At 41.4% G+C, this 26,945-nt stretch overlaps 1 protein-coding gene across 5 annotated transcripts in view; it reads right to left on the bottom strand.

Moving 5' to 3' along the window:
• Positions 1–26,945, bottom strand: part of SGCD (sarcoglycan delta) — a 306,728-nt gene that overhangs the window by 242,218 nt on the left and 37,565 nt on the right. Inside the window, exon 1 of one of the 5 annotated variants that reach the window (XM_058815053.1) lies at positions 15,307–15,345. The exons of the other annotated variants lie outside the window; for them this stretch is intronic. The gene's annotated coding sequence lies outside the window, so the exon portion shown is untranslated. Of the gene's footprint in view, positions 1–15,306; positions 15,346–26,945 lie in introns of those variants that run through there. 5 annotated transcript variants of the gene reach the window in all.

Here is a 26,945-nt window from a genome sequence, read left to right as displayed (position 1 = left end):
GCAGAGATTGCTGTAGCACACATTTCATAGCATCCACCTCAGCTAGCCTTTCTTTATAAAGTCAACACTTCTCTAGCTACAACACATAAAATAGACAAAACAGAGTTGGAAAGGTTGAGCACATGAATTTTACAGATGGAGAAGCAAAGGTCAGGGAAGTTAAAACACGTGCCAGGGCTCTCCAGTAAGTACATGCTGCAGGACCTGAGCAGGATACAGCTCACAGGGGTATTTTTCTTCAAGGTATTTCCCAATTCCCTTTTCTTACATATTACAAAAAATACTGACAATTAACTCTTAGAATTCCCATACTGAAAGAAAACTCCTTCAATGTCTACTTTTCAATTTCAATTCAGGCAATTTTCTCTCCCCACTGCAAGCTTCCTCACACAAAGAACTTTATGCCTATCGATTGTTTGATAACTTTTGCAAACACTTTATTATTATAAACCAACCATGGACAGAAAATGTTCAGGCAGGGTCTGCATTATCTATTCAAATTCATCAGATCTATCAGCCTCCTCAACCTCCTATGTTTGATTAAGTCTCATCTCCCACAAACTGATTAAATCTAGTCAGCCTCTTTAAATTATTATTCCTCATTAGTCCAGTGGTGCTAAATGTTTCTAAATGTGACAGTAATCTGATTTTAAACAAATCAGCTGCAGAACCTATAAAACCATCCTTAACAAGCTGGTCATCGATAGATTCCCCAGCAGCAGGGAGTGGATTTGAGTCCTGCCCAGCACTGATGGAAGGCTGGAGAAACCCAGACTGTACACAACAAATTCTGCTCTGCATGCACAAAAAGCCCAAAATAAAAGGCCTAAAAGCCAAATGTTAAAAGGAAAGCAGCACACCAGAAATACAGAAATTTGTGTGAAGCTCCTGAACCGGCCATTCAGGGGCTGCTGACCCAAAGACAGTGGATGTGTGTCTCAGCTTCAGCTGCTCTACTTCCACACATGAACTCCTAAAAATCTTTTTTCTAAACTCTTAACTTTTTTCTTTAAATAGTAAGCAAGAGCCTAGCTGTCTTTTTAACATACAAAAAAAAATATCCCTCCATAATCACCTGCCTGGCAGTGGGAGGAAGAGAACGCACCACTGCCTGAAATGGAGTTTATGGATGAAAGTCTATCAAGTCTGATGTTATCCAAGGACCTTGGACCCCAAATTCATTTTTAGAAACGAGATCATTCTTAGGCAGGTGAGTTTGCATCCACTCGCACAAATGAAGAGCCCCTGCCACTCTCTTCCCTACAGGCAGCATAGTTTCTCTTATGAAAGGTTCTGATCATTTCAGCAAATTAATGAGAACCAGATGGGGTTTTTTCTTTTTGAACCATTGCTCTCCAACGTGTACTGGGACACTCACGGCTCTAAGCAGCACCACAACAAACATTAGAAATACAGAGAAATATTTCAGTACTGTGTCAAGCTGGGATGATAAATGTAAGAGAAATCTCTTGAAAAGGAAAAGTCTTGCACTGGCCAAATTAAAGATGACTTTGCAGCAAAGAAAACTCCTAACACAAAGTGTTCTTCTGCAAACACCATTTTTCTGGGTTGACCTCTTGTTACAGATATATAAACAAGCATATGCACAGAGAGAATTTTTTCTCCAGGGGTTTGTGCTCCTCGGCAACTGGGGAATCTTTGGGAAAAAAAAAAAATTATTAGCAGGTCACAGGAGATTGCTCTTTGTGTTGCTCAGCTGAGCTTTCTGTCTTCCAAAAGTAAACAGCCTTTTCAGCCACAGCAGTAACACGATGCAGGCAATCACCAGTCATGTTGAATTGCCATCAAACCACTGACGTTTAGTAAATTAAAGTCCCCAAGCCATCAGCTGTGCTCAGGGCCCATTTCAACTTGAGGATGTTCCATTACATTTTTTTTTTTCAAAGGAACTTCTTTTTTTTGAACCTGGGAAATTGCAAGTGATTGCATTCAGCAAGGAAATAATAGAAAATTCATACATGCTGGAGAATAGGAATGAGGAGCCTAGAAAACATCGAGCGAGGACAAGGATCTGGTGATGATAACAGGAGAAAAAAAAACTTAATATAGATGTACAAGGGCAAACTGCTGCACTTGGAACCACTGGAATCCAGAAGAGCAGCAGACTAACTTTGTGAAAACAGTTTAAATTGCTGACTGTGTATCAGCCTGGGGGCTACAACAGCAATAGAATTTTTTTTTTTGCCTTGAAATACCCGTTTCCATTGTAAAAGCCTGACTGCCCATATAAGCCTCTTATACCTACAGGCTCCCCAGCCTGACATGCTCAAGATCTTGGAGCCCTCAAGGCTTAAGGATGCAGAAGCATCCCTACCCATGGATCTGAAAATCACCTGAATTACATGCTCACCCCATTTTGGTGGGCTTGTCATACATGGGGACTTTCCAGGTGTGCAGCAGCAATCAAACCTCAGCTAAGGGCTCACAGCCACACCCTCCACAGCTGCACACTGAAACTCCAATTGTTATTAGAATTAATATAATCAAGTATGCAAGTATATATAAAAAATTAAGTAATTAATCCAAACTCTAATTCAGTTCTAATGAGCATCTTTATAATATATTTACTCACAAAACTGAGTCTTCAAGTCCTCTTTGGCACACCCAACAGACATCAACAGAAGTAACATAAATTCTCAGTGGGTTGGTGGATCCACGAACCACAGACTTCATTGTGAGGTTCCAAATTTTGGTGAAACCAAGCAGGAAAAGTCAACTGCACCCTCAGCAACATCTCCTCCCACAGGCACTTATGGTGGTGTCACACAACTGGGGAGTGTAAAGCCCTAGGCTTGGATTTCTTGTTAGAGATGCGCTGCTCTGTCTATTAGTCTGCAATTTGTTTATTCTCCTTCTTCCAAACAAACTCAAAAGGGGCTGTCAGGACAGACAAGTCAATCTGAACAGGTTGCCTAAACACACTCAGACCTGGGGCAGGCCCAGCGGTTATGGGAGGCTGGCAGCTGGCACCTGCGGCCACTTTCGGACACTGACGGAGGAGGCCAGCTGGCTGGGCTGGCACGGGGTGCCAGCTCTGATGGATGAGTGATGCCAGTGTCACAGGCTCGTGGGCTGTCATTAACAGTCTGCGCTGCCTCTGAGCACAGCAAAGCGCCGGGGCCCGGGGCGCTCCGAGAGCAGGGTCTGTCTGCGTGCTCTCCCACTCCTAAAACCTCATTAAACATCTTCTTTTTACACATCAACACGTGTATTTCTGCAGATAAGGGGTGCAGGGCATCGCAGCAGACAGCTGCTGAAAAGTCCCTCCCTTTCACGCGGAAAATTCAGCGTTTTTTATGGATAAACGAGTTGTGAAACGTTTTGTTCAGGCTATTTAATTCATCAACTGGCTGGACAGCAAATATGCTCGGATGTTAATTTAACAGAATTATTCCCCTCTCAATAAGGTAAATGTTAGATGAAGATCATTAGGCAGGCTGGCAGCCCTGTCATCCTCCTCCTGCCAAACCCACAATGCGAAGGAGCTGCTAAAGAGGCTCTGGCAATGTGAAGCTTTATAATCTTCCCTGAGTGGACCCTCCTGCTGCCATGTTTCCTATATTTTTTGGAGCTGGTTTAGCTTTGTTCCTTTATCCTACAGTTTTCATTTGTCTTTCAGAATACCAAAGCTATGATTTCAAAAGTCAAACATCCACATGAAAATCCATCAATTCATTCATAGGAAAAACAAAGCCTTCTGCCTAAATGCTGCTCTGTGTGTCACATCACAGCCAGGAACCCTATTCCTGATGTGCTATCGAGTTTATTTGACCATCAAATAAAATAACTTTCACAAATTGGGTTAGTGTTTTTCCCCACAGGAAGTGCCATTACTTATAAGTAGATCTTGACCTTACAAATGAACTCCATCCTGCCTTAGATAGTTTAAAAATTGGGCCATAGTTTCTGGCAGATGTGTGGTTAACGGCTGCATTCTTTTGGGGAAAAAAAATATTATTGGTTCAGATCTTTAAGCTGAAAAATTATCATGATAAAAATATTTCATTTGTTTCCCCATTCCCAACTCACTACAATGCCTTAAGGAAAACAAAAGTCTAAACAGAGAAGAACAAATACTGCAAATTGCAACAAGGAACAGTAAGGGAATTCTTGCATGATGACCTACTAAAATGATTTGGTCTGCTCCTGGCTACAGAAAAATACAAAGTCCTAATAAGAGAACCACCTATTTCCTCCCCAGAAGCTATAAAAAAAAATCAGAACTGCTAATGATTCTATGATAACATAACTGCACTATTTTTTCTTGTTCTAGTAACAGATGGTAGGTATTGAAAAGCACCCCAGACTTCCAGGTTGGAAACACTGTAACTCAACTGAATTGGATCTCATTTCTCATGTTTCACTCCCTTATTTCTAGATGTTTTCCTTTGTCTTAACTTTTTAAAGTTTGATAGATTCTTAAACAGGGGTTTTATTTTCTTGGGCATTCGTGCAGCACCAGCCCAGCACAGGCTCCAGCACACATCCAGTTTATTGTGTGGGAAGGGGCTGAAAGGATACAGGATAAGCCCCATTTATCGCCTTCTCCTGACATTTTCACCCATTCCAATCTCTGTGGGTTCTCCAGTTGCACTCATCACTGTCAGCTTCATTTCTAAATGCACATAAAGCAATAGGAGGAACATCTGGGCTGTTACTCATCTGTGCTCTTCCCAACATTAGGAATTCTTCTATCTAATGTGGCAGAGCCAAAGCCAATACAGCTCCCCTGTGTTTACTTATCTTCATGAAGGAGCTACTGAAGCATCTCAAACTCTGCCTGAACAGGTCCTGAACAGGCTGACACGTCTCCCCCTTGTTTCCCTTCCATTTTTCTTCAGCTGCATTACGTGGTTATTGTCTCACGTCTGAGCCCACAACTGCTCCAAGCCTGCCTCTTCCTTGTGGATAGTGCTTTTGTAAAAGAGATAATAAAACCTATTCAGCAGCTCTTAAAAGTCTCCTCACATAAGAAGGCATGTGGGGAAAACAGCCTTTCAAAGCTTTGAGGCTCTGTACCAAAACATCTGCTCAGGTTTCAAGGAGTTTGCAGCCCAGTTCCCAGAGCTCAGAGCTGGAGGCTGAAGAACCCTTCAGAGCTCTGGTACAGCTTTCTTCAAAAATCCCCCCGTGATGGAACATAGAGGCTTGAGCTTAAATACAAACTGTAATATCTTTCTTCTCTCCATGTTTTCAGGGCTCTTTATCTAATTCTTCCAGCAGTTTTTCCTATAAAATTTATTATGATGTCTCGGCGAGAAAGTTTTGAAATTTTTGGGTATCTTCAGTTGGAAAGACAAGGGCCAACTTGCACGTTAGACAAAAAAAAACACACAACAGCATTTAAATGGACCTATTAACCAAAACAGTCATCCTGATACTTTTATCAGTTGTTGTAAAGAATGAAAAGTTCACAAGACACACAAGAACATACAATACAGACAAAAACACTTTATGAACAGCTGGAACTGACGAGTTCAGAAGTTCAGTGAACTTAAATCAACTTACCTAAATTACTGAACTAAAAAATCTACAGTTGGACCTGGGAAAAACAGAACAGGATACAAACACCATCCTCTTCCAAAATAATCCCAGAACTTGTGGCCCCAGGGCTTCCTAAGCCCACAGAGGTTGTCTATCTTCCTATGAGAACCACCAGTGTATTTCTCACAGCCACATCTTTCAGCTGCAGAAACTTTCAGCTAACAGATCATTCTCCAGAGAGATTTCCAGAAGCAGGTTCTGTGTCAGGAATAATCTTGAGCTGTATTTTTTAACTAATTCAAATTCTTTATATGATGCTTTCTGATTCCTCAATTATGAAAGCGAATGAACAGTACCCCTATTAGCTTTTTCCATATCATGATTAGCAAACCTTCACCATCATCCCCCCACTGTCACCTCTTTTCCAGCTCTTCTCCTATATACAAAATTGTTCAGTCATTCCATCCTTTTCTTTAAATTTAAAGCTATTTGTTCAGTCATTTCATCATTTTCTTTAAATTTAAAGCTATCACCACCTGCCTGGCAAAGAATGGTTTGAAATTTGACTTCTCATTGACCAGAAGAAAGAAATATGCAGCTACAGCATATCTAAAAAGAGATAAAATCTAGAGCAGAAGTGGTAAAGGGAGAGTCCAGATTCTTTTGGATCACACCAAAATACCAAAAACCCTTTTCATGAGGAACATCTTTGCCACAAGGTCTACAATGATATCTCACACCACCATAGCCAGCATTACTTTCCACAATTCCCCCCAGAATTCCTTGTGCTACATGAGAAATACTTCCCCAATTCTCTCCTCTTTGACTTTTTCCTTAAGGAACTCTAGGATGAAAACCCCTATGTTCCTCATACTGCTGAGCTTGGATGTTTTCAACAGCCACAGCTTCAATGAAACAAAAAAACTGATGACATTCTTTACAAAGACCACAACACAGAAGTTTAAAAGATTCTCAGTTCAGCTGTCCTTTAAAAGTTTCCTCTGCCTTTTTCTCTTTAGAGCATTAGCAATCGCTGAGAAGAATTTCTCATGTGGGTAATTTGATTTTTATCCCTGGAGTGGGTGGAAAGGACTAAGAGGATGATTGCTGACCTGACCAAAGGAAAGCTGGGGAGAGTAGATCTTCTGTTCCTGGGTACACCACACAAGGAAAAACTCAGGGGGAAAATGCTCCCCTGTTCAAATTTGCTCAGTAATCACTCAGAACCATCCCTCTTTTACAGTGAGGGCATGCTTTGCTTTTCTATTTCAATCCATCATACACCAAAAAATAGAAAGCTTTAATTAATAAACCTCTGTTCAGGTTTAATACAAACCCAGATTTTTTCACAAAACCAAGGTTTCTCTTTCAGTGTAGAACTACATTTTGAAAGGACTACACAAACCATCTCAGAAAGACATTCACCTGCTTGTCAAAGGGTTTGGAATCTTGCACCATCAGCAGCAAGGGAGTTTGCACTGGATACCAGGGATTTTGAAGACCACAACACACCACTCATTTAATTTTATCAGTCACACAAGGCAGCCTCCCACAGTCCCCCTGTATTAAAGCTCATACCTTCAGTCCAACCAAAAGTCTCCCAGAAAGTCATTTTCTCATGATCTGAGTACATCAAAAACAAGAAAATGTAAAATAAACACACAGTTCGCTATCTAGGCTTTCTTTTTCCAGAAATGTCCAACTTTTAATTTTCCCATCTTTAATTTGGAGCTGTTGGTTACTCACATGCCTTCCTCCACCAAATTAAAGGCCTCTATCTGTCCCAGTGATATGCAAAATGGAGCAAAGCCCAGTTCTGCAATTCAGTCTGACAAAGAGAGATAACTTTTCCCTGTCCAGCTGGAGCAGCTTCCAAGAGTAGTGGAAAATCACACTTCTAATTCAGCTACACCAATTTATACCAGTAAGAAATAGAAGCCACATAGTCTCAGCAGTAGTTTTCAATAAGAGGCTAAAGGATAATGATTTCCAAGAGTATTTATTAATAAAATGCAAATTATAACAAAGCTGATGTCTAGCACTTACCTCACATTCCTTTTTCTCACCTATCCAGGCTATGTTCACAGTAATGAAACAAATGTTCATTCTCATATTTATGCTCTGCTCAAAATTTCTGTGCTTCCCTACACCTCTACTCAGCTGTATCTGAATAATGGCAAGCAGATGAAGACAACATGATAAAAATAAATCAGAACAGTGCAGAAATGTTCCTTTGGGTTTGGTTTTTTAAGTCTGCAAAATGAGTCCCTTCCCTTTGCTTCATCTCCAGTCACCACAGCTAATAAACTGTGCTCTCTCATAAGCAAAGTGATTTCTCTCAGCAGAGAAAGCAGACTATTTCTGCTTTAAAGAGCAAACATTTACACAATCCTCATGGCTCCTAGGATTCCTCACATCACAAGTTTCCTATTTAGAAACCTCCTCCCACATACACACCCAACAGGCTGTGTCAGTGGAAAGGCTTAAAATACAGATTGCCTCATTCTTTACACAGTCCTGCCCTAACCCTTGCACTCTTCTTAGAGACAAAAGAAATCAGGATTGCTATTTAAATCACACAGCATGTAACACACTGGAGAAAAACTGGGAACTTTAGCCATTAAGAGGTGATATGGATTTCCCATAAGGTGTGAGGTTTAACTGTGGATGCATCCCACAAGGAAAAGGGAGAGCACAAATAAATCTCTGTGTGGGCACTTCAGAGAAAATTACAACTGTAACACAACCTGGAAATCAAACAGCAGTCTGAGGAAAGCCAGCCTCACATCAGGACACCAGAAATATCAGGACAATTTAACACAGGCTCTCCCCTAATCCCTTCTGGTCAGTGAGATATATTTTCACTGCTGTAACCCTCAGCAAACAGCAGAAGCCATTATTTGCTACAACAATTAAAACATCACTAATTACAAAGGAACTCCTAGTAACTGTAGGCTTTTTGGGCTGTACAGCAGCATCTCAAGGCAGATGCCTGAGCAATCCTTTTCTCTCTGCCTGTGGGATGAGAACATTAAACACAAGACTGCTGCAAACATCAGTGTATTAAAAGTGCAACAGGAATGAACAATTGCAAAGAGCCTTTGCTGAGCCATGTGGAGCAGTTTGCAATGCTCTAACTGCGTCAGAGGAGCTGACCTGCCTGCATTCCAGCAGGAGCTTAGAGCTGACTTCAAGTCACACACAGGAGTTAAGAGAATGAAGAGCCGTGCTGGAGTTGTTTTACAAAAGCAGCCAACAGCGAGGTCTGCTTTTGTTAATATAATCATTATATGAGAAAGATGTCAAATGCTAGCTTTTATGCCAGCTGAAACTTCGTCTTGGGAAAAAGGCTCTTTGAAAGTTGCAATCACTCCAGCTGCCTTCAAACCAAGCATTTTAGACCAAAAGAATAATTTTCGTTTCTTTTTATTTTCCTCTTCACACAAAGCCCAATTATTTCCTTGCTATAATATGATGGTTCCACCTCTCCATATGCTGGAGGATGTGCACTCCAACCAGCACCCACAGCTCTCACACACCCAACCAGTACTTCAACTTCCATCCAAATCCATTCTTGAAATACCTTCTCAGACCCCCAGCAGGCATTTCCCCATCCAATATCCAGTTCCCACCAGCTTCTGAAACCCTCTCACTATACAGACTCAATCCCTCCTCCTGCTCCCAGTAACGTCCCTGCCTCACAAATCACTCCCCTGGACCAATCTTACATAGAAAGCCTTTAAGTCCAAACTCACCTAAAGCATTTTGATAATAGAAAAGCATCTAGGTGTGGATGCTTTTATACCTTAGGTATATTATTTTATACCTAAGTGAAATGCACAGGGAGATACAGCCAGAGGACCCCAAGCATAACTTATCTTTAAGCCAGTGTGACAATCACAAGAATTGCACAATCAGAATCCCCCGTGGCTCCTCCATTAATATGAGACTTTGCCTACAGCAGCCATGGGAAATTGCAACAAGGTTTGTATGGTATTTCCTATCAGCTGTGGGAGTGACACTGAAGGTCACAGCAAAAGCACTGCATCTACCTCAAGTTTTACTCGGAGCAGAAGAGGAAAAAGCAGCCAAGAAGTTTGCCCAGAAAAGTGTAAAGAAATCTGCAAGGGATGGAAGAGAATTCCAGAGAAGACTATAAGCAAGGTGAGGTGTATATGGCAATAAACCAACAGCTCAAAAACCACTCACAGGCAGAAGCACTCAGCTTCTCCCTCCTCCCTGTTAAATCACACTGCCCTCCCACAGATGAGAGCTCTGTGCCAGCCAGAGAGCAGGCTGGGATGAGTGGGGAGAGATTAACTGCAAACTGAGAAAGAGGAGGATGCTCAAGATAGCAAGCAGCAGCTCTGCAGAGCAAACAGGGAAGAAAAACTGCGCTCAAAAAGCAGATTTAGAGAACTGGGTGGTGAATGTCTAGAGTCACTGGGGCTTGGGACTGCAAACAGATTTCCTAATGACAGAAGCAATGAGACACTTTTTCCTTACCCACACAAGCCTTGGTTCTGGGGTGATGGGTCCTCTTCCCCAGAGCCTCTGACCTCCACAACCCTGAAAACTAGAATTTTCTCTGAGATTAATTTCTCATTCATAAATCAGAGCAATGATGCCATGTCTAGCTCCTGCAAGCAAAACTTCAACTATTGTGAAAACTATGCAAATATCATTCACGTTATCACAAAGGATACTAAGACAGTCACAACAAGAGGTGGTTCTGGTCTTAGCATCTTCAGCAGAAATTAAGTCATTTTCACTAAGAATGAAACATCTCTTTCTTCTTTAAACTAACAAAGTCCCATAGCTTCAAATCTGCGCCAAGATTAGGAAAAATATATGTAAATAACTAACAAAATTCACCGGTACCAGCCCGGACAGAACCAAACCTGCCACTGCTCGCCCTCTCCTGAGAGGTGGGACCTCCAGGGACTCCTCATGGATACCACAGACCTAAGGAAAATGAACATGCAATGCCCTTTGAATCTCTTGACTGCTTTAAAACAGTTCCTCCAGTTTAACCCAGAAGGGTCCTCACACCCCATTTAAAACAACTCATGTGTGTCTCTACAGTAGATAATTCTTCTCTTTTAAAGAGGGAAGTAAATTAAACTCTGAACCCCAATCACATTAATAGCCCCTCCTGACACTATAAATCACTGATGCAGAGTTTTGTTCATGCCCATAAATTACTGACTCCATGCCCTCCTGCAGAAGATTCCTTCTACTTAAAAGCATATTAATATGTTTGCACCCAGTCTCCTTTTTAAATACACTGGCTCACACTGTCAGCTTTCCTAGTGCCCTAGGCACCAATTTCAAATTTCATAATCAATTATATCATTTTCCTTCATGGCAGTAATTTGATAACTTCTCTTGGGTGTGACAGGCATTTGTGGCCATTTCTTTCCGTCTTCATCTCAAATTCCTAATCTTCCTTCCTTCCCTCCTCCCCATAAAACCTGTGCAAAATTGATAAAATAACATCAATAAATCAAGGCTCTTGCATTTTCCCTGAAGTGACTGTATTCCAGATTTCTTCTCTGAAACACAAACAAGGACATAGTTCATCTAGTTCAACAGCACGACCAAAAGGGGTATAAAATGATGATGATGTTTTGTGGCAGTTATTGCCAGTTTAGTTAATATGACTGACTGCTTTTCCTGTGCAAGCTGTCTCTTCTAGATTACCCTATCTTTGAAATAATCACCACTACCACCTAACATTTAGTAATAATTTACTCCACAGCAATCAGTGTGACAGAGCCTGCATCAGCTGAAACAAAATTGCAACATTCAAGGAAAAAAAATAATTAACTCACATTTGTTTCTGACAATTTCAGAGTCTCTGTTGACCAACCTGTACACTGCACTGTTGAAGTACAGTACGTTTAGAAATTTTTATATACAGCATCAAAGGAATAGAATTCAAACTGAAGTTTCCACATTCTTCCCACTAATTTCAGACATTTTAATGACAGCGAGAACAGGAGGCAAGAAATCTGTGTATTAATCAAGTTCTAAAACAAGCTGCAGAAAGATGCCTGCCCATCCCTGAATTTGGTTGATTTCATCAATCACACAACTCTTAAGGACACTCGAAAGCACTTCCATTTCCACAAACATCTGGAGAGACAAAGTGGAATGCAGCTGACAGCACCTACTGGGTTTTCTTTCAGGGAAAGTCGTTTGGAATTTTTTAAGGTTAAGAAACTGACTTCTCTCTTCCTCCACCCCCCCCATTAATACAAAGCCTTCCAGAGGCAGGCTGGGGATCATGCACAAATTCTCCCAGCCAGGGCTGAGTAAAACAGAATTTCTTTCATTTTCCCCGCCTCACCCATAGTGTTTGGGTGAGATAAAATATTCCATGTGTGATATACAGATTTAGACTATGGAAGCTTAGTACAGGTGACCTAATTCAATAGACAGATTTCCATAAAACAGATAATTCAGGGTTTTTTCTCCTAACTGCTTTTTGATGTACCTGATTCAAGACATTTAACTTGTGACATCAGATTCCATAAAGTATTCTGGTCTCCCTTGAGGTATCTCAGAGCAATCCAATTTTTTTCTGCTGGAGAACCACACTGACATAAGAATTTCTATTAAACTTTTATCTGCAAACATGATGCAATGGTGCTCATTTACAATTGCACAAGAGAAAGTCCATGACTGAGACAAAAGTAAATGGACCACACAAGCAGAAGAATTTCCAACTTTCAAATGCTGAATTAGGGCAAAAACCGTTGTTCAAACCGTCATATTTAAGTATTATTAATTATTTATCCTATGGGAGAAAAATATGCCAAGAGCTTGTTAGGACAGAACCATTAACATGAGGAACATCCCATAAGTCAGATGCAGTTTTTTACTCAAAAGAGTTGTTAATCTTTTCCAGAAGTTAAAGCCCAAATATGAATTTTGAGAAGGTTGGAGCAGCAGAACATAACTGAACCAAAACTTTTCTTTGAAAAGAGCAATGCACATTCCTGGAATGAATAATTCCTTTTTGTCTGTTCTATTAATTCCTTTTTCTTGACATTCATATTTTTATCATAAATCAGCTGCAATTTTCTTTTCCCACAAGATGAAACCTGTGCTAGTAGACAAGTTCATATTCACTGTGAATTACTGAAGCATCCATGTAGCTTTTTTTTCTTGCAGATTATTTTCACAGAAATTCCTTTTAAGCGAGGTAGAAGCAAGTTCTTTTACAATGCCACAGCAGCAATTTGTTTTGCTTTTTCTTCTATTTACTGAGCTAATAAAGACACTCATCAATTAAACATAAAAAGTGATTTTTAATTTAAAATTATCATTCTGACTTCAAGCTACATACATGAAGCTTACATGTTACTTTTGCTCCCAGATGGAGCTGAAAAGAAATAGCAGATCTGACCTACAAAGCTGCTTGGAGGAACTATGGCATCACATTCTGCTGCTCTTAAAAAGTGGCATCACATTCTGCTGCTCTTCAAAACCATCTATTTGTTAAGTGTCCCTTTCAGACTGAGAAGATGTTACCATTTTTCCTAAGGCCAGCATGTGAGGAATTAAAAAATAAAATAAGAAAATGATATCTCAAAGAGTGGTTGGAGAGATACTATTGCAAAAATCTATATCCCCACATCCCTATTGCCGGCGTCACAGTTTGTGGAAGAGGGAACAATTCAGTATTTCAAAGGAAGCCAATAACCATCATGAGAGCTCCCATGGGTGACATTACCTAATCTGTACTTTCATCTTCCAGAGGAAAAAGGAGCCTACAAGGAAAAACTATTTCCATAAACAAGGGTCTTAAAAGCTGAACAGAAAAAAGGTTTTGGGTAAGCTTCAAAATTTGGGCATTTCTGTCTAACAATCCTGGTCATGCCCTTCCTCCCCTCAAAGCTGGGGAATAATTAAAGCCAATGAAAGCTCATGACTTTGGGAAATGCAGATCTTGGGGAGCACTATATCATAAGGAGCCAATAGCAAGAAGGAATTTATTTATTTCTGTGTCAGCCTCCCTGTGGCTCTGTCACAGCAGCAGCAGTAACACTTTACACCTTCCAGAGCATGTGCACCTCACACGAGCTACTCCATCCCTGCCAGAACAAATGTTAAAGTAGTTTGTTACTCCTCATCCTCCTCTTTGATCACTGCAAAGCTTTGAACAGTAACAGACTGCTGAGGAGAGAGGATCTGTACAGCTGATATGCAGCACACAGAGACAGCGTGCAAGGGATCTCCAAGGGAGGAAAAGCAGAAGGAATTGCAGCCATTTCATCCTACAAGGATCAACAAATCCCACAGACAGACTGCAATTGCATGAAATTGTTCTGCAAAAGGGAATATGAGAGGAACAGAAGCTACCTGCAATTTCATAGTTCTCATTGAAATGCAACCTACATTTTTAGGAGACCGAGGAAAAAGGGCATTATTTATGTCTGTTTGGAGGACATAGGGAAAGCAAGAAGGGAAGGGAGGAGGATTCTCTTCTGCCAGCTTTGAGACCAGGCAAGTAGCTTAGCTAAATAAACAAGGTCTTCAAAAGTATACTGATAATATTTTAAAACTATAAGCAAAATCTGCATTCCACTGGCAAAGCTGTAAAACTTGCTTGGAGGCTACACACAGTGCTCTAATCACACTGGCTCCTCAGAGCTGACCCATAAAAGCCAGAGCAGCTACTGACAGATGAGCTAAAAATTTCTGACTGGCTTTTTAGGGGAACAAGCCACAAATTTGTATTTGGAAGCTATTCCAAAACTGTTAAGAGTCATGTAGAATAAACAGCCTTTTGCTCAGCTGCCAACATACCAGCCCAAAAGCTCCACGAGGTGACTTCAGACCGAAACAGAAAGCCTCTGTGCTTCTACCTACTAGAGCCTGCACTAAATTCCCCTCTCTGACACAGAGGAGCCCAGTGCCAGGGAACAACAATGAATTCACAGGCCAAAGGCTCACATCTGCTGCCTGGCTTTGAAATCCTGCCTTGCTTTTACAGACTTGAATTGCCAAGGATGCCAGAGCCCGGTGCCACTTGGAGGACCCCACAGTGGCCACACAGAGCAGCCCGGAGACCTTCACTGCTCAACAGCTTCAGGTTTTGAAGTGCTGCTTCCCACACATGGTTACGCTGCCAATGCAAGCCCTGAGCCTCCAGAAATCTCTTGCAGGTGCACACCTGCTGGGATTAGAAGGTTCAAGGTGCCTCCAAAATGTTAATAAGGAAAATATGAAGACAGGTCACTCCACAATCCACAAACACAGAATCATGTGAACCACAGGACAGACTGGGGTGGAAGGTACCATAAATATCACAACTAGCATTGGCAGAAAAACCTTCTGCTAGACCAGGTTGCTCAAAGCCCCATCCAGCCTAGCCTTGAACACTTCCTGGGCTGGGATATCATGCTGCTTTTCTCACTGGAAAGGAGATTAAATACAAAACTATCACCTGTGTGAGTCTGTCCAGCAGTTTCTGGCAGCTCCCTCTGAAATGGAACCATCATTTGTAAGGTGTCCCCTCTGCACCCAGGTTTCAGGACACGGAAAACTTAGTTACCAAATGAAATGCTGAGAGCAAGCATGAGCAGCCTTTCAGCTGTGACAGGAAACCAGACACAGGGTAATTCTTGTCTTTATTCACACATCATGGACTGACTGCAGTGATTTCAAACACCAGCCTTTTTTTCTCTGCAATGCATACCATATCATTACCCCCTGAGAGGCCACTTTACACTTGGCTCTCCTGCCTCCCTTCTCCTGCTTTGTTGTATAAAGTTATATGGAAAATAATACCTAAGTGGCTCCGCATCCTGCAGGGAAGTAGCTTAAAACATCACTCAGTCTTTCTGAAAATTTTCATGCCACTGCAAACAAAAAAAAAAGTCAGTTATTATACCTCAAATCTGACAGTTTCTTTTGGATTGAAAACCATAAATTAAGTAAAAAATATTTATTTATTCAAACACATGGGTTTGCTTTCCACCAAAACACTTCTGACAGCTGACAGTAACCTGTGATACCTGCTCTGCATCACCCTTGTGGCTGTCTTGTTATTTCTGGAATCCCAAAAGTTACCTCCCGGAAAATCAAATCATTCTGTCCTAATTAGAAGCTTCTGAAGACAAACTTCAATTGGGATGTACACTTCCCACACATTAAACACTAATTCAGAAAGCAGGAAGCCCTTCTCAGCATATCCTTCAGATGATAGGTTGCAGACTTAAAAACACCAGGTTTAAAACCCAAGCTGAAAAACTCTGCTGTTTAATAATGAAACACAGCAGTTGCACTGCAGCTTCTAGACTTCTTCTAATAATAAATAAACCCCTGACTGCTGCAAGACAGGTTTTGAGAAGCTTCCTCACAGTCACCAAGTTGTACAGGACATGAATTTACCCTCTCAATGCAAATGTGGGGGTGATAAACTCTTTTTCCTCTCACACCTGCTATGACAGGAGGGGGATATAACTGCATTAAAGCCATCCCAGTCCCTTTCCAGGGATGACACTGTCTTCTAGCCCAGTGATAAACCACACAGTTTGTGAACAATCAGGTCAAAATACCTCAAGTGCCACAGGTTCCCCATGTTCATCTTTGCTGGTGGAAAACAGGAATATCAACCGGGCTGATTTGGCTTTTCTGCAGCAAATTCTCACTGCTTAAAAGCACCTCACAGTCAAGGCCATTCCAAACAATGCAGGTGCACGACTGCTGGACAGGCAGAAGTGCATGGAGAAGTGAGCATTCCACATCCTGTTACTCTTCTCTGATCATCTAATGCTAATCTGATCATTTATTAGGGATGTGACATAACATCCATTCTTGCTAGGCAAGGCAAGGACTACCAGCAGCCAAAACATTAAAGTAAGGACTATTAATAACTTTATTTCCAAAGGTAATTAGTATTTTCATTTGTGGCAAAACTTCAGTTGCTTGGTACACTTTTCTGCAAAAACAGAACTTGTCTGGAGTAAGCTAGCAACTAGATATGACCCCATTCGGGCTCTAAATTACTGATGCAAATTTTTCAGGGCAGATATCCAGTGATTCAAGATCAACAATCTGACATTATTTTCGCCTGTGTGCTACCAAAAGCCAAAACACACTTTGGGACTTTCTGACAGCGTGTGTGGTTTAGGCAGCAAAAGCACCGTGCCCTGAAACCAGCAACAATAAAATTACATCACATAAGCACAGTTTCCTAGAAACACTTGCACTCTCAGTTTTCACCTACTTAAAGGGAAGTGACAAGGCTGTAAGTCTCACAATCAAAGTCTTTAAGTCTTACAATCACTGGTTTATCACATGGGGACAATTTATTTTTTACCTTCTGTACAAGTGCTTAATAAGGCAACTCCAACATGTACTTTTATTTAATTAAACACAATCTCCTGGTAACAGAATCTAAGACATCTTTAAAACATTCTGTGTCACTTCTAGCAGCATGCAGCTGGAGTTACACAAATTACTGCACCCCCCTGCGCTACTTTCTGATGTGGTGTAAATTGGCATAATTCTGCTGAGTCATGTTGATTTAATACCAAAGGGTGCTGATCCACATAGTTCCAAGCTTTCAAAATGAGACACAAAAATATATTTGAGCAACATCTGAGGCCAGCTGTTGTCATTGGGGCACCATGTCCCCTCCCAGTCCCCTCTCCCTGCTGCCAGCCGAGCCCAGCACCAGAGGGGTCCCTTTGGGCACCAAAGCCCCATTTCACAGGAAGCATTAAATGCTTCATTAAGGGCTTTAATCACTTAAAAATTGCTAGAAGTAGCAAAGGGGAAAAGCATGTGAGTTCCTCTCTTACATGTAATTATGGGTGATGTTCTACTCCTGACTAGAACTACCCAGGTAGAACTCGAAGTTTCAAGCCCTCCTTGTCCTGATGCCTCAAAACATTCCAGCTGAAAACTCTGTTGTTTACCCTTTAACTTTTAACTGAGAGGCCCTGAAATATAATCAATGCTCACTTTTGAAACCCTACAATTTTAATTACTGTTTTCAGAAACCCTCTATCACATGTTTTATGTACAATCAATGCTGACCCATAAAGGGAAAGCACTCTCACATTTTGGTGTACAAGAAGTTTGCTCTTTAGGAAGGAAACAATCAATTACTGATCATCTAACTGCCTCTGTGTGCATATCTATTGCTCTTCTCTTACTGCAGATTAGACATTATTATGTCCCAAGAAAGCAAAATGCTATAAAACTGCACTTCTGATTTTTTCAGCATAAGATTTTATTTATGTTGTTACTTAGGGTGGTAGATTTTTATTTTTTTAAACCTACACAAAGCATTTTTCCCTGTGTAGCAGCTAAGGGGGCAAAAAAAAAATTAAATCTTGCAACACCACAATTTGATCAATGTGTTTTGACACTGCTTCCTTCTAAATCATTCTTAATATGTTGAGATGTGAATGCATGTTGACAAATCAAGATACAATTATGTGAGAGCTGTCATGCATTGAAAGAAAACTCTTCATGTATGTAACTCTGGTTTTAACATGTTGTAGCACGTCATGCCATAAGAAGCTTGTCATGCCCAGATTTTGTGTTTGAGTGTTACTTTTTATTTCATCTGAGGTGGGGGATCAACCTGTAATCTTTTCAAAGAGGCATTACAAAATACCAGTGAGAAAATTACTGGCTTTAAACACACAAGAATAATGTTTTCCTAATTAGTACCCATAAATAAGAGGCATAAAAAGCCCAGTGACAGACATTGAGAAAAAAGATGTGCCAGGACATCCATGTTCTTTAGTTTTAGTCCATCAGGGCTAGGTTGATAAAATGCTAAAGAAAAAGCCTACCTTAAATTTCTGTTCAAATTGACTTTAAAAAACGAATGTATTTATACATAAACTGGTGTTATCAGGTACATCTCAGCCAACCTGCTGAAATCAATATCATTTATATCTGCCACTCAGAGGAGATGAGCTAATAGCTTCATATTTGGGAATAAAGACTTGAAAATAGTAAGTCAAACTTCTTATCCCCTTTTCAAAGGACTGAAACTGTACATCACACACAGGCACCTGTGTGGCAGCAGGCTGAAGAGCAGCCATCCTGTGGGAACATGCAAACCAGAGATTTGCACAAAAATGGGCAGCCAGACTCAGAAACAGAAAGGATGTACAAGTACACACAGGCATGGAACACTAAACTGAGCACAACATTTGCACAAATCTTATTACTTAAAAAAATCAGGTCACAAGAGCCAGAGTATTCTCAGAAACAAGGCACAGTTCAGAGTAAATACTTCAATATTTTTCGCAGCCCAAACGATATCCAGCTGTGCTTGAAGTCCCATTACTACCTATCCCTACAAAGTCAAGTACAGCTCAACCAAAGCAGGAGCAAAAGTCATTTCTCTTCAGAGGAGAAAAGAAAGAAGAAAAAGGAAAAGAGAGCTGAGCAAGCTTCCTCCTTTGAACAATTTAAAGAGTGAAGAGGAGGCAGCAATGGGGCCCTGGGCTGGCTTGGCTCTGCAGGAATATTCCATCTTTACCCTCTCCTCTTGCTCCTGCACTGAACCTTGCATGTTAATCCCAAGAATCCTCCTTATTTAATAAATGCATTAAAGCCTATCGATTTGCAGTGACTATGAAAGGTCAAGTCAAAACAAAGCAGGGACATTTTGCAATGCACAGGGCTGTAAAGAAGAATAAATTCCTAATGAGAGTAAGTGGTTACTGTGCAGATTGAAGAGAAACTTCAGCCAGTCAAATTCATGTCTAGTTACACGGATATAAGCAGAGAGGAATTCCATTTGGGCCAAAACTTCAAGCAATATTCTCTGTGCTCTTATCCTGTGATTTTAGTTGCATGCCCAGGAGACAAATTTTAGTCTCAAAACCTCAGACATTATTAGTATTTGTTTAAAGGCCAGGAAAGGCTGCTGTAATCTTTCATTGTGACCTCCTGTTCAATACAGACCAGAAGATGGAAGCTAAAAGCTTCACCACCCATCTCACAGAGAAACAGGGATGAAAAGTGATCCCCTTCCATACTCAGAGTATCAAAACAGGCAATGGCAGGGAAATAAGAAACAAGCAGGTGCCTGATTTTTAATATCTGTGATATGAAATCTTTCATACAAGCTTATTTATGGAACAGTCACATTTTCTTTTTCCAAACTTTCCCATTCCACCCAAACCTACCCACGATGAAAAATGATGCTGTGATTAGAGGCATGCTTAATTACTTTCCAGCAATAAAATCTTATGAACCAAATTTTTATCCTGGCCTGTGTATTTTCTTATTTATTTTTATATATTCATAAATATTCAAAGCCATTAAGATGATTATTAATTGCAGCAGAATGCAATTAGGTGGCTTTCCACAATAACAGTCTTTAAAACTGCAATGTGTATTCACTGTTTTTCCAGCACCAGGGTTCAATTATTTAGCTCTTTGAGGATCTCTGTTATCATGATATAATGAATGTTCTACTTAAATAGCATCACTACCTGAAAGAAAGAACACTGATCTATTACTACATTAAGCTCAGCCGTGTAGTGAGTTGTGTCATATAATGAAACCTTCACAAAACTGATTACCTGCAGGGACTCACAATGTTCAAAATGTTACCAAGTCACATTCTCCTTTTGGCCACAAAGTTGTCATCTTTTCCTTCCCCCAAATAATTCCTCTTTAATCTTTTCACAGACTTTTACACCTGCGCTACGTATTTTCCAAACTAATATTTTAAAAGGTGCTGATCCACCTCTCCCATGCACGCTGGATGAAAAAGGGTGTGTCTGCAGCAGGGAGAGGCCCTTTACAAAATTATGGACACTGCACACTATAAAACACCCGAAATCTCGTTAGCAAACTGCCTTTTCAGGAGTTACTCCTCCAGAAAGGAAAACTCTTTGTGAAGGTCAGCAGCCTGACCTCGCTGATGTTTACAGCACTGACTTCTCCAGCAGCCACTTAAGGGATGCTTTCAGCATCTCACCTCAGTAAGTGGTGGCAGCCTTCATAAAGGGCAGGATATTGTTACAGCTTGCAAGAGCTCACATAAACTTTTAGCCTAAGTGGTAAATTTTACCTCCAGAATGATGATTTCCTTTTGAAAGCACACACTTAAACCATTTCAGCTTCACCTGACCTTGCTCCCACTCCCTGCTCCTCTCTGCCTCACACTCCCGTGGGTGCCAGCACTCACCCCTCCCTTCCACACCTTCTGCAAGAACTGAGATGCTCACTTGGGAACATTTTGCCCCATTATATTATTGTCCTCCTTATCCAACTTGCTAATGGAGAGGCAGAACTCAGGGTGATGAGGAGAGCAAGGGCAGAGCTCCAGGGCAGCACAGAGGCTGCTGCACTGAGCTCAGAGCAAGGCAGCACACGGAGGGGATGGCTCCCAGGAGGGGATGCAAGGAAGGCAATTGCCAGCCCTGCACAAAGCCAGCAGCAGCAGCAAGGCACAGGCATTTAGCTGCACCATCCCCACAACGTGACTGCGTGGGAGACATGAAATGTGCTCCTAGAAATCTCCTCAAGTCCCTCTCGGGAGTTGGCAGAGTTTTATTGGTTTCTGCTCTGGTAATAGCAAAGCCAGCTGAAAGCACACCTGGGTGCTGGGGAGCGTTGGACTTCAAAGATTTACAGCATCAGGGGTGGTGCTGCTCCCTGCATGCAAAACACAACTTGTATCTCTCACCAAAATTCTCAGACATTTTTCAGCCTCAGCTGCATAAAAAGCCCCTCTAAGCAGCTCACCTACCACTGGTTTTCCCTCTGCTCCTAAAATAGTACCATGTTAATACTGCAGTGCTCTCCAACTTTGATTCTATAATCCCCTCCAAGAAAGGGGACCCTGGCACTGGTGCTCACAGCTCAGTGACAGCACAGGAGCCACACACAGAGCTGCAATTTCAGGATTTTAAGAGGTGATCTGGGGAGCCCAGCACATATACAGCGGAAGAGAGGACTTGTGGTGCTTCACTCTAAATTGAAGTGCAAGTAGTTTTATTCCTTTTTCAGTCAAAATATACTGATGCAGACCCACTACCTCACCTGAGATTATCATTTTAGGTCTGTATAACTCTATCAAAAAAAAATCACACTCCAGTCAACTTTTTTGTTACTAATGCCCCTTGCATTATTGAAGAAGAAATAAAAATTAAACGAGAAGAAAATCTTAAAGACATTTTTGAAAACAAGAATAATAGAAATAAATTCATAGTCCTATCTGCTTGCCCTAAAGGCTTATTTACTCATCTGACTCTTGTTTGGGACAAATACCTGTTCCACAGAAACCAGCCTGTAGAAGGGGGAGAAGGCATTCCAGTCATTATTGTATCACCTAGCCAAAATGCACAATATGAATAAATGCAGGGATTAGCTAAAAGGAGACAAGTGAATTAGCAGACAGCATTCCTACTGCAACAACTATTTTTGCTGCCTAATACAAGATACCAAATTTACTTTCCAACTTGATTTATGACTTCAGAACTAATGCAGCAATTAACTAGAAATTGACATGTATGTTTTACTAGCAGCCAAGATTTTAATTTAAAAAAAAAATCCCAGTAAACTTAACACAAAGCTTTCAAAGTACTTTAAGAAATAAGGATCTAGTAAGAGGTTAATATTGTTAATTTTTTTTGCACTGGCATATGAAAATCTAACACATTAGAAAAGAGCTAAGCTGAAGCTGAATGCTTTAACCAAATCCTGGTGACATCATTTTTGCTGAAACAATTTGGAAAATCAGAGAGATTAAAGCTGAAATCCATTAGTAAGATAGCAAGTGAATGTAAACATACTTTCTACAATTTCTGCTGATTCAATTTTGAAAACCTACAGGATTAAAACTAAGTTCTGCTTATAAAATGGCAAGTGAGCACAAAGTTATTTCCCTTCAATTCACAGAACTTTTATATTAAAATAATCAATGAGAAATCACATTAAAGCTGCTTTTCACATTCATCAGATTATTTGGTAAAGATGCTAACAAAATTAAATCCCTCCAAACAAATATAAAATTATCCAGATCACAAAAAAAAAAAAAAAACACATTCCAAGATAGCAGTCAAAACCCAGACTCAAACTTGTAATGCAATTCAACAAAGTATTATTAAATTAGGCCCAAGTGTGGAAAAAGAGCCTCTGTCCCTATGCTGGCTGTTCCACACCCTGGCAGGCCAGGATGCTGCTGGGAAATCAGCCAGGCTGATTACTGTTATAAGAAATCTTTTATTTGGCTCTCCAAACTGCTGATGTCAGCTCCTTCCACTCTTAAAAGAACCCATGTTGGACTACAAATAAGAGAACAAACTGAAGGATACAAGTAGGAATTAAGGAGCAACAAACCTATTAGCCTAGTAGGAGTCCACACGATTTTTTCAGTAGGGCAATTAAGTATATCAGGTGATACAGAGCAAGAGAAAGATGGGGATTTTTGGGGTCATCAGTAGAGGGTGGGAATGGGCCACTGAGACCTTAAATTCAGCTTTTCCCCTTCCCCACCAGGCACAGCCAGCAGTGCAATAATCCCTAATCCAGACTCCAAACCTCCACACAACTCCTGCTTCCGCTTCGCCTTGCTGCAGAGCAAAAACCCAAATAAATAGCAGTGGGGAGCCTGAACAGCCAGGTACAAATCACCTGGAAAGACACACCACTGAACAGCCAGGGTAAAAACGTGATCCTGACTTCCAGCAAGCAAAGCAAAGCAGCTGCTTCATGTCCCACAGCAGCAATCAGACCCCTACGGTGGAGCCCAAAGTTCATAGCAGTGCCTGAGCAGCCTTCCTGCTGCCCAGGGACCCTCCTGCTCCCCTCAGACACAGCAGAAATCTGCAACAAGAGCATATTCTGCACTTTATAAAGCCTCTGATAATTCCACCATTTCCTGCCCTCCAGCCAAAATTGCGGATTTTATTTTTCTCTGATTTTAACAGCACCAAATTAAGACACAGGCTCTGGCTGGCAGCCTTGAGTGACCTTTTTAAAGGCCTGAAATATATTTAAACTCAAAGTCCCTGGCAAAGGAAGCCTGGCAGGCTGCTTTTACATGGCCAAACAGGGCTCAGTCACAGCAACACCCCCACAGACCAGATAGGATGAAAAGGGCAAGTCTCTCAAAATATGGCTCTGACTTTGAAATTCAGATGACAGAGCTTCTGTACACAGGGTATTTGACAGTTCTGTAACACAGCAGCTCTGGTCACCCCTTGAAAAAAATTAATCAGAGTTTCCATAAAGAGAAGCTTTTCCAATTCTGCCTTCATAACTTTGCTGAAGGGGTCCAGAGCCTTTAGAGGGAGCAGGCAGATTGAAGCAAACACGTCAACTCCTGCAGCCCAGAGCGACCAAAGTGAGTTTTCTCCTTTTTTTTATGTTAAAAGTGCATAATTAAAGAGAATGCATCAAATCCAGCCATGAAACAAACAGAACTCAGAACATACAGCTGAGCCCAAAATAATTAGTTACAAAAAAAAAGTAAGCTCCTCAGAAAAATAACACTAACTGGATTAGGAAACTTTAATGGAAGTCCAGAGGAGGAAGGGTTGCTATGATGATTTAAATATTATTACCCAAGTTAAACAGCATGGGTGTCCCAAGGCAGCTGTGTGCCTGTCACACCCCACATGGCACTGCCCCTCTGCTCCACTGCTGCCAATTCACAGCCATGGAAGGACATCAAACATTCAGGGGAACATAAAACACCCAACTGAATCACCACCCTGTGCAGAACCCTCCCAGGGATTTCTCATCTTCTGAGCGTCAGTTTAAGCCAGGGAGGAAGATGAAGAAGGCCAACAAAAGGGCCAAGGAAGATGTGGGCAGCTGTGGGAAGGAGCAAAATGTCCTGAGCATATCTGGAGTTGTTTGGAGCTTCTCTCCAAACCCAGAGCAGGGAGTGCTCCAAGCACCTTCCCCTGCCCAGCTCTGGCTGGAGCAATTGCACCCAGCCACAGGCAGAATTAGCACAGCTGTTTCACAGATCAAGGCACCCTGGAGCTGAACTGGAAGACTACAATGAAATAAAGCAGGATGTTTGTTTACCTCCAGCCTGACACCTTCGTTTTTATTGTGAAATCTTCCACTTTACCAATCTAAATTTGAGAGTCGGGGAATCCCCAAAACAAACCTGCAAGGAAACCGCTTAAAAATCATCACACACCAATAATAGAATAAATTTAATTCCATGTCAGGAAGAGATGAAAAAGGGCAAATATAATGGGAACACACTGTTTCACACCAGCTTGTGAAATGCCCAGCTGTGTCAGAGAGGGAGGACTGTGCAGGGATTTACTGCCACTATGACTCCTGAATAAAAACCCAGCACTTACAGGATCACACTGGTTTGGTTATCTTTTAATTTACTGTGTTTTTAAATCACCCCTAAATCACCAGATTATCACTTCAAAGCCCAAACCTCAGTTCTTTTATACCTTACAGCAGCTCCTCCTGCACACTGCACACATGTACCTGGTCCCCTGAGTGCTTCCCATCATAAACAGGGTGATTAGAGCAGCTCTTCACTCACAGCTCAGGGCCACGCTGTTCCAAGCCCTGGACAAACAAGCAGAATAGCCTCTGTCCTGGGCAGCTCCCACCTCATTCATCTGCTCCTGTTCACATTTATCTCACTTCAACAAAGCAAAACCAGTTCCCATTCCTGTGTCTGCTGCAGCACTGAACATGACATTAGCTAACAGCAGCTTTAACTGATTTTGTCTAATTTGAAATCTCAGATTAAAAAAAAAAAAAATCTAAGTTTTCAGCAACTTTTTCTTTCAGAAAGTTTCAAAGTTAGTGAGATCCATTTAAAAAACACAGACAAAAGGCCTAAAGGGCATGGACTGAAAAAAAAAAAATTAATACATAGAGGCAGTAAGGGAATCATATGACAAATGTAACTGAAGCCAGACCACTGAATGAGTAAAAACCATCCAGCAAAAAAGACTGTGTGAAGGTAAAAATGAAGTGTGATAGTACTGTCACCTTTGGGGCTTCAAGGGATGAGTAATGAAAAGTCCTGGATTAGAGCTCATAGAAAACAGGGCTGAAAGGGATCTCCAGAGGTTATCTAGTCCACCTCCATACCCCAGAGCAGGAGCAGCTCCACAGCTATCATTCCTGACAGATGTTTTTCTAACATATTCTTAAAGACCTGCAAGGATGGAATTGCCACAACCCCCATAAGCAATCTAATGGTATATTTCATCCTAGAAAGTTTTTGTCACAAAAGTAAATCTCACTTGCTGCAATTGAAGCCCATCCTTTCTCACCATTCCTCCATGAACAAGGAGTGTTTTCCCTTCCCTGTGCAGCAGGAGAAAAAGGCAGGGATGTTGTGACAGACTCAACCACCAGGTTCTAATTTTTGCCACTGCCATTCCCTCGATTTAGTTTGTAATCTGTTTTTTTTGGATGGCATACTAAAAATAACATGTGGTAACAGGATAGAAACTTAAATTGATCTGTCCTGTCTAGAAATGGTTACTCTGGAACACAGGAGGACAGGGACCTGTTGGACTCAGTCCAGAGGAGGCCACAAAGATGCTCAGGGGCTGGAGCACCTGTGCTGTGAAAACAGGCTGACAGTGCTGAGGTTGTTCAGCCAGAGAAGACCCTGGGGGCACCTTCAAGCCCCTTTCAGTGCCTAAAGGGACTCAGAGAGCTGGAGAGGGACTTTGGAAAAGGGCAAATAGCCATGGAACAAGGCGTAACGGCTTTCAATTGAAGGAGGACAGGTTTAGCTGAAAAGGAAGAATCCTTCCCTGTGAGGGGTCACAGGGTGCCCAGAGCAGCTGGGGCTGCCCCTGGATCCCTGAAGTGTCCAAGGCCAGGCTGGAGAGGGCTGGAGCAACCTGGGATAGTGGGAGGTGTCCCTGTCCATGGCGTGGGAGTTGGAGTAAGATGAGCTTTAAGATCCATTTCAGCCCAAACCGTTTTCTCCTCTGTAAAGATGAAGGGAGCAGCATGACTCTTCCTCCCATGACCACAGAGCTGTAATTCTGTGAGGATTTGGAGTCCAGCCATCCCCATCCCTTTGACCCTTTCCTTTTCAAGTCACAGGCTCTAGCCAGGAGACAACACTAAAAAATGGGAAGGGGGAGAAACAATAAACAGAAGAGAGAAGCAGCTGTTGACCATGTTTTCAAGGGAAAAGTCTCTAGGCAAACACAGAAAAAAAAAAAACAACAAGTTCTCCAGTCAACTGAAAGCTGTTGGCTTGATGCAAATACTGCCTGGAAAATGACAATGGACTGTGTTATACAGAATCTCTTATTTGACCTGCAATATTATGGCATTAAGTATGATGACTCAAGCAGGCTTTTGAGAGCAAGGAAACAGGGGCTGGTGAAAAGATATATTTTCTTAATAAACACAAAATTATAAGCCAGTACTTTCTGGATATTTATTCAAGACAGTAACACCAAAGGAATGAAAGCTGTGGG

This window comes from Ammospiza caudacuta, chromosome 16, assembly GCF_027887145.1.
Source record: "Ammospiza caudacuta isolate bAmmCau1 chromosome 16, bAmmCau1.pri, whole genome shotgun sequence".
NCBI classification, from domain to species: Eukaryota; Metazoa; Chordata; class Aves; order Passeriformes; family Passerellidae; genus Ammospiza; species Ammospiza caudacuta.
This window is presented reverse-complemented; position numbering and strand designations above follow the sequence as displayed.